Source organism: Acinonyx jubatus, chromosome B3 (genome assembly GCF_027475565.1).
Source record: "Acinonyx jubatus isolate Ajub_Pintada_27869175 chromosome B3, VMU_Ajub_asm_v1.0, whole genome shotgun sequence".
NCBI lineage: Eukaryota > Metazoa > Chordata > Mammalia > Carnivora > Felidae > Acinonyx > Acinonyx jubatus.
In genome coordinates this window covers 108,776,890-108,790,412 of record NC_069386.1, presented here as the reverse complement: position 1 = coordinate 108,790,412, position 13,523 = coordinate 108,776,890, and the positions used below count along the sequence as shown (strand labels likewise).

Here is a 13,523-nt window from a genome sequence, read left to right as displayed (position 1 = left end):
ACAATCTTGTACATAGAAAACCCTAAGAAATCCACTGTAAAACCATTACTACTAATGAAAGAGTTCAGCAACATGGCAGAATATAAGATCAACACATAAAAATCAATTCTAGTCCTATACATTGGCAGTGAACAATCCAAAAATGAAATGAAGAAATGAAACAATACCATTTATAATAGCAAAAAGCATAAAGTGGTTTGGAATATATGTAACAAGGAAAATGCAAGACTTGTGTACTGGAAACCACAAAACACTGTTGAAAGAATTAAAGAAGATCTGAATAAATGGAAAGACAACTCATGTTCTAATGCATCAGAACATTTAACATTGCTAAACTGGCAATACTCCCCAAATCTATGTACAGCTCAACACAATCTCTGTGACAATCTCAGCTGGATTTTTGCAGAAATTGACAAGCTGATCCTAAAATTCCTCTGGAAAAGCAAGAGACCCAGAATAACCAAAACAATCCTGAAAAAGACCAAAATTGGAAGACTCACAGTTCCTGATTTCAAAACTAACTACAAAGCTACACTTACTAAGACTGGCTATACTGGCATAAAGGCAGACATACAGATTAATAGAATTGAGAGTACAGAAATAAAACCTCACATTTAGAGCCAACTGATTTTCATCAAGGGTACTAAGACAATTCGACAGGAAGAGACTTTCAACAAGTAATACTAGGACAACTGGATATTCACATGCAAAAGAATGAATCTGGACATCTGGTTTACACCATACACAAAAACTAAGGCAAGACGTATCACAGATCTAAATGTAAGACCAGAAACTGTAAAATTTTAGAAGAAAACATAGGAAGAAATCTTGCTGAACTTGGGTGAGCAATGGTTTCTTAAGTATCAAAAGCACAAGCACCAAAACAAACAAATAAAACTGATATACTGGACTTAACCAAAATTAAAAACTATAGTGTTCCAAAGGGCACTCTCAAGAAAGTGAAAAAAAAAGAAAAGAGAAAAAACAAATTACAAAATGGGAAAAAATACAAAACAGTTGTAAATCATATATTGGACAATGGACTCATAACTAGAATATGTAAGGAACCCTAACAACAACAATAAAACTCATTTTATAAATGGGCAAAGATTTGAATAGACATTTCTCTAAAGAAGATATGCATAAGGCCAATAACCACATGAAAATATGCTCCACATCATAAAGCATTAAGGAAATGCAATCAAAACCATAGTTAATACCACTCCGTAACCACTAGGATGGCTAAAATAAAAAAAATGTTCAACAAGTATTAGCGATCATGTGGAGAAATTAGAACGCTTTGCACCCTCCTGGTAAGAATGGAAAAGAGTCCAGCTTATTTGGAAAACAATTAAGCTGTTTCTCAAAAAGCTAGAGTTACCATATGGCCCAGCAATTCCACTCCTAGGTATACACTAAAGAGAACTGAAAATATATGTCCATACAAAAGGTGAACATAACCATTCACAGGGTGTTATTCATAACAGCCAAAATACAGAAACAGCTCAAATGTCCATCCACCGATGAAACGATAAACAAAATGCAGTATATCCATACAATGGAATATTTGGCAATTAAAAAAAATGAAGATCTGATAACATTCCACAACATGGATGACTCTTGAAAACATCAAGCTAGTCATAATAAAATACATTTTTATGAACTCATTTATGTGAAATATCCAGAATAGGCAAATGCATAGAGAGAGAAAGGAGATTTGTGGTTGTCTGGGGATGAGGGATGGGAAAAAATGGAAATGACTGCTAATAGGTATAGGGTTTCTTTTTGAGGGGGCATAAACCGTTTTAGGATTGGACAGTGGTAATGGTTGTACAACTCTGTGAATATACTAAAAACCACTAACCACCTTACATATATGAATTTTAAGATATGTGAAATGTCTCAATAAAGTTATAAATCAGTCAATAGAAGCTTAAAAGTAACAAGTCAGTGGGAAGAGTATAGACTCTTCAATAACTCGTACTGGAAAATTTGGCTACTCCTCTGGAAAAAGAAAATCAGTTTGATCTTACAAGGTTGAATTGTTCTCTACCTTGCCTGGACATAAGTCACCTAGGGCATTTCATAACCATGCCTGGGCCCCACCCCAAGATATTTTCATTTTTGTTTTTTAATGTTTTTATTTATTTTTGAGACAGACAGAGCAAGCGGGGGAGGGGCAGACAGAGAGGGAGACCCAGAATCTGAAGCAGGCTCCAGGCTCCAAGCTCTCAGCACAGAACCCGAGGCAGGGGCTCAAACTCACAGGCTGTGAGATTATGACCTGAGCCGAAGTCAAAAGCTCAACTGACTGAGCCACCCAGGTGCCCCAAGATATTATTTTATTGGTCTTATCTGAGGTGATACTCAGACATCAGTACTTTCTTTTTAAAGCTCCTCATAAGGCTTTAGTGTGGAGCCAGAGCTGAGATCCAATTTCATATAAAATTTAAAATGAATTTAAAATGTAAGCATGGGAAGCAAAACTTAAATTTAAAATAATATATTTATAAAATCAGAGCAGGAGAGGATTTTTTGAACAAGAGACAGAAAGTATAAACAAAAGATTGGTAAATCTGACATTAAAATTAAAACTTCCTTATGAAAACTGACATTATTAATAAAGTTAAGACAACCCACAGCTCTATGTAACGAATATAATATACCAAAGATTAGTTATTTAACATATATATCTTTTAACTCCTAAAAGACAATGGCAATTAAAACTCTGGAAAAGTATACAAGAACCGATAGCGCGTGGGAGAGGCGTGGGGGGTACGCATGGGAAACTTTTCACTGTGTTCTCTTTTGCAGTTTGAGTCATGCGGATGTATTATCCAGTTAAATACAAAGATTTTTTAACGTAAAGGGCAAAGACTCATACAATAACACGATTGGCCAATAAACAGGAAAAGTGTCCACCCTACCTGTAATCAAAGTGTAAATTTTATTTCTTTTGAGAGAGCGAGTGTGTGCAAGAAGGATAGAGAGAAAGGGGGAGAGAGAATCCCAAGCAGGTTCCTCGCTGTCAGGATAGAGCCCAAATAGGGGTTTGATCCCATTAATTGTGAGATCATGACCTGAGCCAACATCAAGAGCCAGACGCTTAACCGACTGAGTCGCCCGGGCACCCCAAAGTGTTAATTTTAAAAACCCTTTTATTGGGGCACTTGGGTGGCTCAGTTGGTTGGACATCTGAATTGATATCAGTTCAGGTCACGATCTCCTGGTTCCTGGATCCAGGCCCACGTTGGGCTCTGCACTGACAGCAAGGAACCTGCTTGGGACTCTCTTTCTCCCCCTCTCTCTGCCCCTCCCCCATATGCAATCGTGTGTGCCCACACATGCTCTCGCTCTCTCTCTCTCTCTAAACAAACATAAAAAAAAAAGAAAGAAAAGAAAACACTTTTTAAAAAATAATTTTAAAATACCATTTCATACCTACCAGATTGAAAGACAAAAAAAAAAAAAGTTAGCGAAATAGGAGTTCTCTTATTTCTGGTAAGAATAGAAGTTGTTTACAAATCATTTGGGGACAGTTTCACAGTATCTTGAAAAGCACAACTTATGACCCAGTAATCGCACTGCTGACGTACTTGGGAGAGAAGACTGACATGCATGTTCAACACGGTATTATTTGCAGTGGTGAAAACAATGTCCATCAGTAAGTGCAAGGTGATACAGTTCTACAACAGATACCACACAAGCGATGAATGAATAAATGAGATTTAAATATACCAATACGGGAGCGCCTAGGTGGCTCAATCGGTTAAAGTCCAACTCTTGGTTTCCACTCAGGTCACGATTTCACAGTTTGTGAGACTGAGCCCCGCGTGGGGCTCTGCAATAACTGCGTTGAGCCTACTTGGGATTTCTCTCTCCCTCTCTCTCTGCCCATCCCTGCTTGCTCTCTCAATAAGATAAACATTAATAAAAAAAAAAACACACATGGATAAATCTAGGTAACAATGTTGGATAAAACTTTCAAGTTCAAGGAGAACACATTGAACGTGATGCTATATAGGTCAAAATTAAAACAACACAATACCATATGCTACTTATATGTCTATAAGTGTAAAGTATAAAAAGTATAAAAACATGCAAAGGAATAATAAATATCATAGTCGGGAGAATTTTACTTCTGGGAAAGGAGGGAAGAAAATTTCCCCAAGAGATTGCATCTGTAACATTCTATCTCCGCAATAAATGAGAGAGGTAAAGATGATACAATTACCACTTGCCGGGTCTGCACAGTGGGAACACAGCGGGACTGGGTCAGGGTTCCAAGGCAGGGGCGGGCCGTCACCTGAAGACTGACTAGAACAACCGGGACCAAGGCCACACACGGAAGCACCTTTCAGCAGCATCCAGAACCAAAACAAAGGAACAAAGCTTCCCTGGGAAAGAGGCCTGGGATGTTTGAAACTGCAGCTCCTTCCTCCCTGTCATTTTCTGGCCTCTGAAAGTGCTGTGTGGCACCCAGGCGGATGCTTAAATTCTAACTGTACTGAAAGCATTCTTGTTTCTAAGACGAGTGCCCTTTGGGATACCTGGCAGGCCATCTGGGCGCAGCTGAATTAGGGCTGGACCTGCTTTACTTGACTAGCCAGATGGACCCCCCTGAAGAGAGGGCTGTCCAAAAAGCCAAAAAACTCAAGAGAGTTTTTAAAAAGTCTTGGATAAAGCGGTGCACCTGTGCCCCAGGGTCACTCAAAAATTCAAATCTCATCCCTGCCAAGTCTTGGCTGAGTGCTCCTGGACACATTTCCAACCTTGGGTGGACTGCGTTTCCTTATCTGTGGCAGTGGGTAACACCACTTATTCTGCCTTTGTCCAGAGGAGTAGTGATATTATTACTCAAGTATCAACACTTTTAAAAGTTGTAGTCAATCTGGTTGGGAATCTTTTAAAAATGTTACACGCTTCCTTGCATGCCTTCCTAAACGGTCAAGGGAACATCATATAACCTTTTCTGGACGACTCAAGGTCACAATTACCAGCAGAGCATCACTTATCAAAATGATGACCACCTGCCTAAGGGTCATTCCTCCTAAAGAGATCCCAGCTCTTACGCAGGTACTCGCCCTTCCTGCCGTTCCGACCTCTGTCCACTCTTACTGTCAACTCCCAGTTGCTCCGTGGGCATTTTTCCTCTCTATGCTGGTCTCTTTACAGCCTTTCCTCTGCTGCTTCCTTTCAGCTGTAGGCTTGGAAACGGGATGACACAACATATACATAAAAGTTAAACAGAGTCTGAGGGGGCTGGTGTGAAGAAAAACGTAGGAACTGGAGTCCTGGCTGATTAGAGGTCTTGACTATATGCAGATAAGCAGGACCACAGGTAGGACAAGTCCTGAGGAGCACACAAGAGGGGACCCACTGCCTTCTGTGGGATATTATGGGACATATCATGGGATGAACTATATTCAAAACCACAAGCACCCCTTCTGTCCACTTTGCATGGGGGCAAATCCTGCCACGGGCCTGGCAGGACTGGTCCCAGGGACTCCAGTCAGCACCCTTCCATTTTTCCAGGCTGCGGGAATACAGAGCTGCCTGCCCTTCCGTCACAGCAGCTGACCACAGGTTAACTTCCCCAAATATCCTAGGCATTTTTAGACAGGAATAGAACATTTGTGAAGAATGTGAAAATTTCTTTTAATTCCTAAGGTTTCATTACACAGCAGCAAATATTTACTTATACAGCAAGTGTTTACTGGAATCCTACGATGCAGGAAGCAATGTGCAGGAATTGGGATGTAGCAATGTGCAGGACAGAGAGAGGCTACATGAATACTGGTTCCCTTTTCTTGTCAACACTTGCCAAATGTTGCTCAAGAACCTCCAATTTACGCACACGTGCGCGCGCGCCCGCGCACACACACACACACACACACACACACACACACACACAGTCTTGCAGCCTGGGGAGTAAAGGATATGAATTTTTGAGAGCTTCCAATACCTGTAGTTCCAGCTCTCCTCTTGAGATGCTGTTACACAGTAAGAACTAGACTTTACTCCTCTGGCATCCCTCCCTCTATTCTTAGCCGGACCCCAGCAATAATCAGCAACTTCAAGGACTCTCAAACTGTGTTTCCCAAAAGGTTGCATGGACAGCCACCATTGCACCCACTGGAACCTTTGTCAGGACCTGTGTCCAGCCCCACAATCTACTCATCAGGAAGCAGAGTGAGAGTCCTTAAAAACCCATTTCCCGAGCTTAAACCAGGGCTGCCTCCCCAAAGGCCAGCAAGAGAACCATAAAAAGTCCGGCTCTCCCTTTGCCTGTGTTCCCAGATGGCAACAGCCTACCCAGGTGGGCCCTGACCCCCACCGCTGCCTTCTTCTCCCAAATCCCATGGAACAAAACCAGGAGCAAATGAGACCACCAAGCCCAGATTATGCTCAGGACGGGACCTCGGCACAAGCTCATCATACCCTGTTGATTACACTTTATACGGTTCTGTTATACAGGAACAAAGATGAATCAAGCACTCTCTCCTCAGAGAGCTTCTAATCAAAATGAGGAGCAAAGAGCAGAGAGACCCAGTTCACAAGACAGGCCTTCATCCCGGGCAGCTAACCCCCAGAGCGGCTGCTAGCATCTCGATGCACCTCCTTCTGATCATGGGGTACAGGGCCCTGCCCGGTTTTCCTTCTGACTTACGGCCACCCCAAATCACAAAAATGCCTGTTTGCAACTTTCTCTGAGGCCAGATTATAACCAGCCTTATGCAGTCTCTAGGCACCAATTGGCAGGCCCAGAAAACCCCGTCACCACAGGGCCTGCCTGCTGTCCTGCGTGTGCCACAGGGCCCTCAGGGGGTGTGGTCTGGCTGATGACCACTTCCCTGGGCCTCACCCCCCACAGCCCATCCCTGCTTCCTGAGCCAGGGCAGGGCCCCCAGGAAACCGCTCACCACAGCTTTGACAGCAGTCTTAGATCAGGCCCCTCCCTTTGAGGTCCGTGGTTCCAGCTAAAAGAGACTCCTCAGACTAGCCGGGCGGATGCAGCACAGAGCTGAACAGTTAGAGTCCAGGCAGAACCCAAGATAAGCCCCCGTCACAATCCTCTTGCCACCTACGCAATCTGCCCAGGCCTCCCCTCCCCTCCCCCTCCCTCATCTTCCCCACCCCTTTCACTCCCTCTTGGAACATAAGTTATCTACAGGACCCTGGGAGAGGGGCGGATAGCCTTCCCAGCTGTGAGGCAGGGCGGAGAGGCCAAGGACCACGGTGTGATTCATCAGGGCTGTTTAAAAGCAGGGGGATTTCCAGAGCAAGGGAGGGCCAGGGCTACCCCCAGCTCACCCGTTGCCTGGGAAAGAGGCACACACCTGGGAGTCCAGCATCCTCAACCCCACCATCGGGAACCTAGGATAGGGTAGAAAAGTCTCACTAATGAGAAAGCCTACGCTAACCAAGGTTTCTGTTTTTACCTCCCTCCAATTCCCCACCCCTGCCTAACACTTGAAATGCAAAGCCTTTCATCCAGAGTCCTTGGCGATGGCATTTAATATCTTGGACTACCCCTGCACAATTTGTTTGGAGAAATAATAAGATTATCATGTATTGAACACCTCTGTAGGCTGTGCGAAGCACTGAACATTGGTTCTCATCGTTCATGGTCACACAATACCGTACGTGGTAGGAATGATGACTAATGCCATTTTACAGGTGAGAAACATAGACTTAGAGGTTAGCACCGCAGGGTAGCAAGCTGGAAAGCTGGGATCCAAATCCAGGTGCACCCAATTCCAAACCCTGCCCCTCAGTTCCACAGTGGGTTGCTTAACTGGGTTTCAAGCAAAGAGACAAAGGGAAATAGTTCCCTCAGGCATTATCTCAAATATCCCTTGTTCAGGAGGCTTCCCAGGCCACCCCATCTAAAAATGCCATCTCACCCCTTCCACGGTAATGTGCATCCACCTTCCCTATCCATGTTTCTGCTTATCGCTGACATGCTTTCTATTCACTTTCTACCTTGCTTTACTGTTGGCTTCCCCCACTAGAAGTCAGTGCCACGAGGTCAAGGATTTTTGTTATCCTTTGTTCGCTGCTGTGTCCCCTGCATCCATATTCATATACAGTAGGTGCCAAATAAATGTTGAATAAATGAATACTTTAAAATACACCTTAGGAAGCCTAACTGGAAGAAGAAAAAGAGGATGATCCATCCATTCAGGGGAAGAAGTGAGATGAGAAAAAGAGAGCAAGTTAGGAGCCCTAAGAGGAGTCCAATTAAGAGGAAATGAAGGTCTGCCAGGTCCCCTGTTGTCTCCAGTAAAGCCTTTCCTGCTGGCAGTAGTGATTTCCAGCTGCCAAGGCCCCAGCCTGAGGGCTTCTGCTGGGGAGGGCAGGCAGGCAGCCCTAGAACAAAGGCCTATGGACACGCAGCTGGCCAGAGAGGCGGCACAGAGCAGAGGCCTGGGCCAGAAGGGCAGCCTGGGGTGGGGGGAGGGAGGCAAATGAGGAGCTGAAGAGGCCCCTCAGTGCAGCTGCAAAGGCAACACCCTCCCAAAGCCAAGAGTCCCCTCAACCCCCAACACAACAGAGAATAGCTAGATGGCGCCACAATTAACCCTCCAAAGTCAGCACCGGGGCCTGGGCTTGTGGCAACCCCTCCAGGCTTGGAGCCAGAGCCTTCACAAAGTTCTGGGGGGGGGGGAGGTGAAGGGGCCAGCCACAAGTCTGGAACACAGTCCCTGTTCCCCTACAGCCCTGGTCATCACCCAGGCCATGGCCTTTGGCCTCCTCCTGTGTAAACACAGTGACCCTGGGTTAGCTGTGGATTTGGTAAGCCAAATGTTTACCTTGGAGCTGATATCACAGGCCACGGATGTAAACTTCCACCATAGGATCCTGGTATCTGCCATCTCCTATGGCACATATGGGACATATCCAGTAACTGTAAAGCTCTTGAGAGTTCCTCCCAGTCACAGGGAGCTCCTTATTTTGTATAGGAGCTCATGGAGCACTTTCCACGTCTCTGGCTTCATCTGATCCTTACCACAGCCTCTATAGGAAACGCAGGCAAGTACCCCACTTTACTCCAGTGGAAACGGGAGTCTGAAAGATGTGTGACATGCCTAGGTCATGTTGGAGAAAGCATGGATTAGCCAGAGAAGGAATCTGAGTTCTAGTCCCTATTTGGCCAACAGGGATAAGGCTCAAACCACCTCACATCTCTGGGCTCTGCAGCCTTCATGTGTAGATAGAGCAGGCTAGTCAGAGGTGCCTTCCAGCTCAAGCGACTCTACCAATCTTTAATGCTATGCAGTAGAGCCAGGATTAAAACTCAAGCAAAATCCTGTGCTGGACTCCAAGGCCATCGCTTGTCGGCCTTGGCTAAGATCAAGTGGACTCCAAGGCTAGTGCTCTTTCCACTCTCCTTAATAGGCCACGTCTACTAAAAGGCAGTGGAAAAGCCCCGCAAAACAGCTTTTAAAGCACTCCCTCTGCTTCTAGGACTTGGTTTACCCAGAGCAGGATATCCAGGGAGCCAAGGGGTTGCCCTGCCCTCAGGGAAGGGAAAGGGTTCAGCAGCAGGAGTATTAACAGCAGGCTTAGAAGGACGAGATGAGGCACCCCAGGATGACGGGAAGGGATGAATAACAGAACGGGTACATCTTCCTTGGATTCTTACTCTCTAGGTTTTCTGCTAGGGATGGTTGGAATGAAGTCATTCCCAGCTGAAGTCAATCAGGATTCCACTCTCAGTCCAGCAAGGAAGGTGCTAGAAAGGCACTTTCCAAAAAGGAAAGCAAGCGATGTGCTCAAAAGGGAAGTCCTCCTGGGCTGTCATTACTCTCCCTACTTACTATTTCTTAAGCAAGGTCGATGTGATTGGGCTGCATGAAGAGGCAGGGCTGGGGAGACTCTGGGAACCCCCAGTCTAGGGTTCAATGTAGTATGATGCAGTCTGAGTCGCCTCACGAGGGGCTCCGGAGCAGAAGACAGCCTCCTTCATCAGCCAACAGTTTAGCAAATGGCCTCAAGAATGAAACCCTTGCCGTGGCCACTGAGACCGCCTCCCCACCCCCACCCCGGGCCACACCTCTCCAGCCTCCTACCAGTACATTTCCCACTCCGTTCTTCCTTTTGTTTTCAAAAGCAGCGCCAAGGAGTAAAAGTAGCTACCGAAAAATGTCCCGAAATTTCAAGTTTGCACGTCTTATCCTAGCTTTCCAAACCAAAGAGCTGAGAAGAGAGGAAATTAACCAAACAGATTTCAGGAGTGGGTGAGGTCGAGGTAGACGGTGGCAGCCAGTGGCTTCTATGCCTTCGGCTCCCGACACCTCATTTCTGGCACCCCCTCTAATCCCTTCAGTACAGGAGGAGAGATTCCCAACAGCGAGCACCGTGTGGCACCAACCCGGAACAGGCTGCTGGCGCCCCTTTGGGCTCCCTGGACCAAAGGTTGGGGTCATTCCGCAAAAGGGTCCACCCGGCCCGGGGCCCACAGTCCGAGGCAAGCGCCAGCCCTAGGGCGACCGAGCGCGCAGGGGGAGCCGGTGGGCGCAGCCTCGCGGGCTTCCCCACTTTCAAACGGGGCCTCCCCGAGCCACCTGGCGCTCTCGCTCCTTTTGTTTCCGGGGTGGGGGCTACAGGACAGAAAATGTCTCCGTGCACGAGCCTCCCGCGCTCCGGTCCTCTGCCGGGAGGTCGCCTTGGAAGGCGCCAACGCGGCCCCGGGCCCTCCTCAGCCGCCCCGAGTCCTCACCCCGCGGGGGGCTGGAGCGAGGGCCCGGGAGTGGGGAGAGGGGGATCTCGGAGGGGCTCTAGGCGCTGCCACTGGCGGAGGGAGAGGGGAGAAGCGAGGGCCACTCACCGCACGGTCGCCGCCCCGCTGGGTCCGGCACGCTCGGCGCGAGAGGCTGCCCAGGTGAGGCCGCGACGCGGGCGCGAGTTTGAAAGTCGCTCTCGGCAGTGGCTGAGGCTGCCCGCCGCTCCCGCCCACTGCCCAGCCCCTAGGCTGTCCGGGACTCGGCCGGCTGCAGGCGCGGCCCCCGGGGACCCCAGCCCGCGCGCGCCTTCCCAGCGCCCGGCAGGAAGTCGGGGCCGGGCGAGCGCAGCCGGAGCTGCGGCGGGAGGGAGGAGAGAGGGAGGAGCGGGCCAGGAATTTTTCCAGTGGGTGGAGACTCGGGCCCGCCGCTGGAATCCAGCAATTGGCGGCTCCGCGGGGACCCGGGGAAACTTCGCGACGCGGCGAGCTGGAGCCCGGGGTAAAGGGGATCGTGCGCCGCTAATGATTAACCCCGCAGGTGGGGCGAGCGCGCCGCCCGGACGGTGACCGTCCCGCCCCACGCGAGCGGCTCCCGGGCCGCCTAGATGTTCGTAGATTCAATGACGCACGTGGTGGGGGTCACCCCGGTGTCATAGCCAAACATCCCTCATTGTGCGGACAGGAAAGGGGGCTTTCTAGTAGGCCATTAGTTGTGATCGGCATCGGGGGTCTCGATCCTGCTGGAGCAGGTCACCTCGGCCGTTTTGAGTCCGAAAGGCACGTCAAGAATGCCTCACCGCAGCTCGGTCCCTGTGACCCTTTACAAATGTAAATCCAAGCCTCTGAGAAGCTGACGAGATGAAGAAACTGCTAACTTGGCGGGAGTCCACCAAAACTCGGTGGATAAAACAAGATGCGGAAACCTGTGTAATAGAGAACCACGTTTTCGTGAAACGAAGACAGAGAACCCGTCTCCTTCCGTTTTTATGTCTTTATGTAACCTTATGGGTATGGAAAGGCACACACCTGGGGGGGGGGGGGCTCTCAATAAGGACAGGCTAGATTTTGAGCAAGATCCTAAATTTTAAAATGCAAAATAATTCATCAAGAAAGATAGACAAAAGATGCTGTGTAGCACAAGGCAGGAGAGAAGCCCAGGGTGGGACCCCAGCAGAGGTCCCACTGGGTAGGCATTACCACCAGTTCCTAGGGAGAAGGAATGGGACACTGATACAGAATCGCTAGGTTCTGTGTAGACAAATGTGTATAGTAAACGACAAGTAAAGTTCTCCTCAAAAAGAAAACAAGCTTAAAAAAAAAAAAAAGCTCCAGGCAAATGCAAATTCCAGGTGATTTACAGGGAGGGGAGGGGAGTTGAGACGGCGGGCGCGGAAGGAAATGGCTTTCAGGTGACTTTGAAACAGGATCCTGGCAGAGGGTGGGGTGTAGACTGCGGGGCTCCTGGCTCCAGACGGCCGGGAAAAGGGTAAGCGCTGGGCCTGACCGGCCCCGGAAGCCGGACCCACATGCCTCGGGGAGGGAGGGTCTGCTCCAAGCTTGCAGAGCCCTACATTCGCGGACTGGGAAGGTGAAAGCCGAGATTGCGGAAGGAGTTTGGGGGTAAACAGCCGCCGCGGCTCTACCAGATACAGCCGGCCAGGCTCCCGTGAGAAGCCCAAGTCCCGTCCTGCCTTCCAGGGGGCAGTCCTTCCTCATGCTTCTGCCTTTCTTTGATCCTTTCTTCTCTGATCACCTGAATCATACCAATCCCGTCCTGCCCACCTCACATTCCAGCGTCCAAAGAAGGCCCTTGACTTGGCTAAGCCATTACTGAGTGCACTCCTCACGCCTTAGCCAGGACCGCGAAGAGTGTCAATGACAGTAATAATGACTCATTTAGTGGAGGCTTACCATTTGTAGGGAGTGGTGCTATGCTGTTGACATTGCCTTCCTCTATCCTCACAGTTACCTTGTGAGCTAGTAAGTATCCTTATCCCCAGTTTTACAGACAGGATAACTGAGGATCAGAGGTATCTAGCAACTTGACCAAGATTACATAACCAGCAAAAGCAGAGTCTGACAAGATCCCAGATAGGTCCAACATTTGAGTGCTTACTAACCCTAAATCCTTTATACAAACAACCGTAGTCACAGAAGAAGCTGAGGCAAGGTCGGCCACACAGCTAGTGTGCGATAGACCTGGGGAAAGCTGATCTTCACCATCTTTTCTGCCTTCTTTTTGACACCTGTTATATTCAATTCAGAACTTCATTATAATGTCTTGCATTGCTTCTAATTGTTTTGATATACATAACTTATTTCCTAAAACAAAAACAAAAACTGTAGTCTTTCCTCATGGCAGAAGTCATATAGGAAGTACTCTGTCATACAGTGCTGAATTCAGATGAAATAACCCAGTTTGTGAGAAATCAGACAATCTCACCTCTAAGGATAAAGACCTGTGTCTGGGCCCAGACTCCACCAATTAGAGCCTCCCTACTTCCTGCCCCTTCCGATTCTTGCTTTAGTAGCTGCACCCTCCCTACTATTAAATCATTTATTATTATAATAATACCTTGTGCTTCAGTAATGCCTTTAATCCAAGATCTCAAAGTGTTCTAACAAATACAGATTAATTCATCATCACAGTATCCCCACAGAGATGGGGAGATGGAGGTGTTCTCCCCCATTTTATGGGTGAGAAAACCAAGACAGCACAGAAGATTGAAATGACTCACTATGGAGATCAGTGGATGGGTTACTTTTCCCGGGCCCTTCCCCCGCTCCTTCCTAA

General features: G+C 47.8%; 1 protein-coding gene across 1 annotated transcript in view; it reads right to left on the bottom strand.

Moving 5' to 3' along the window:
* PLEKHG3 (pleckstrin homology and RhoGEF domain containing G3) overlaps positions 1-11,176 on the bottom strand; it is a 41,823-nt gene extending 30,647 nt beyond the window's left edge. Inside the window, exon 1 of the mRNA XM_053224561.1 lies at positions 10,835-11,176. The gene's annotated coding sequence lies outside the window, so the exon portion shown is untranslated. The remainder of the gene's footprint in view (positions 1-10,834) is intronic.
* Positions 11,177-13,523: the final 2,347 nt, after the last annotated feature.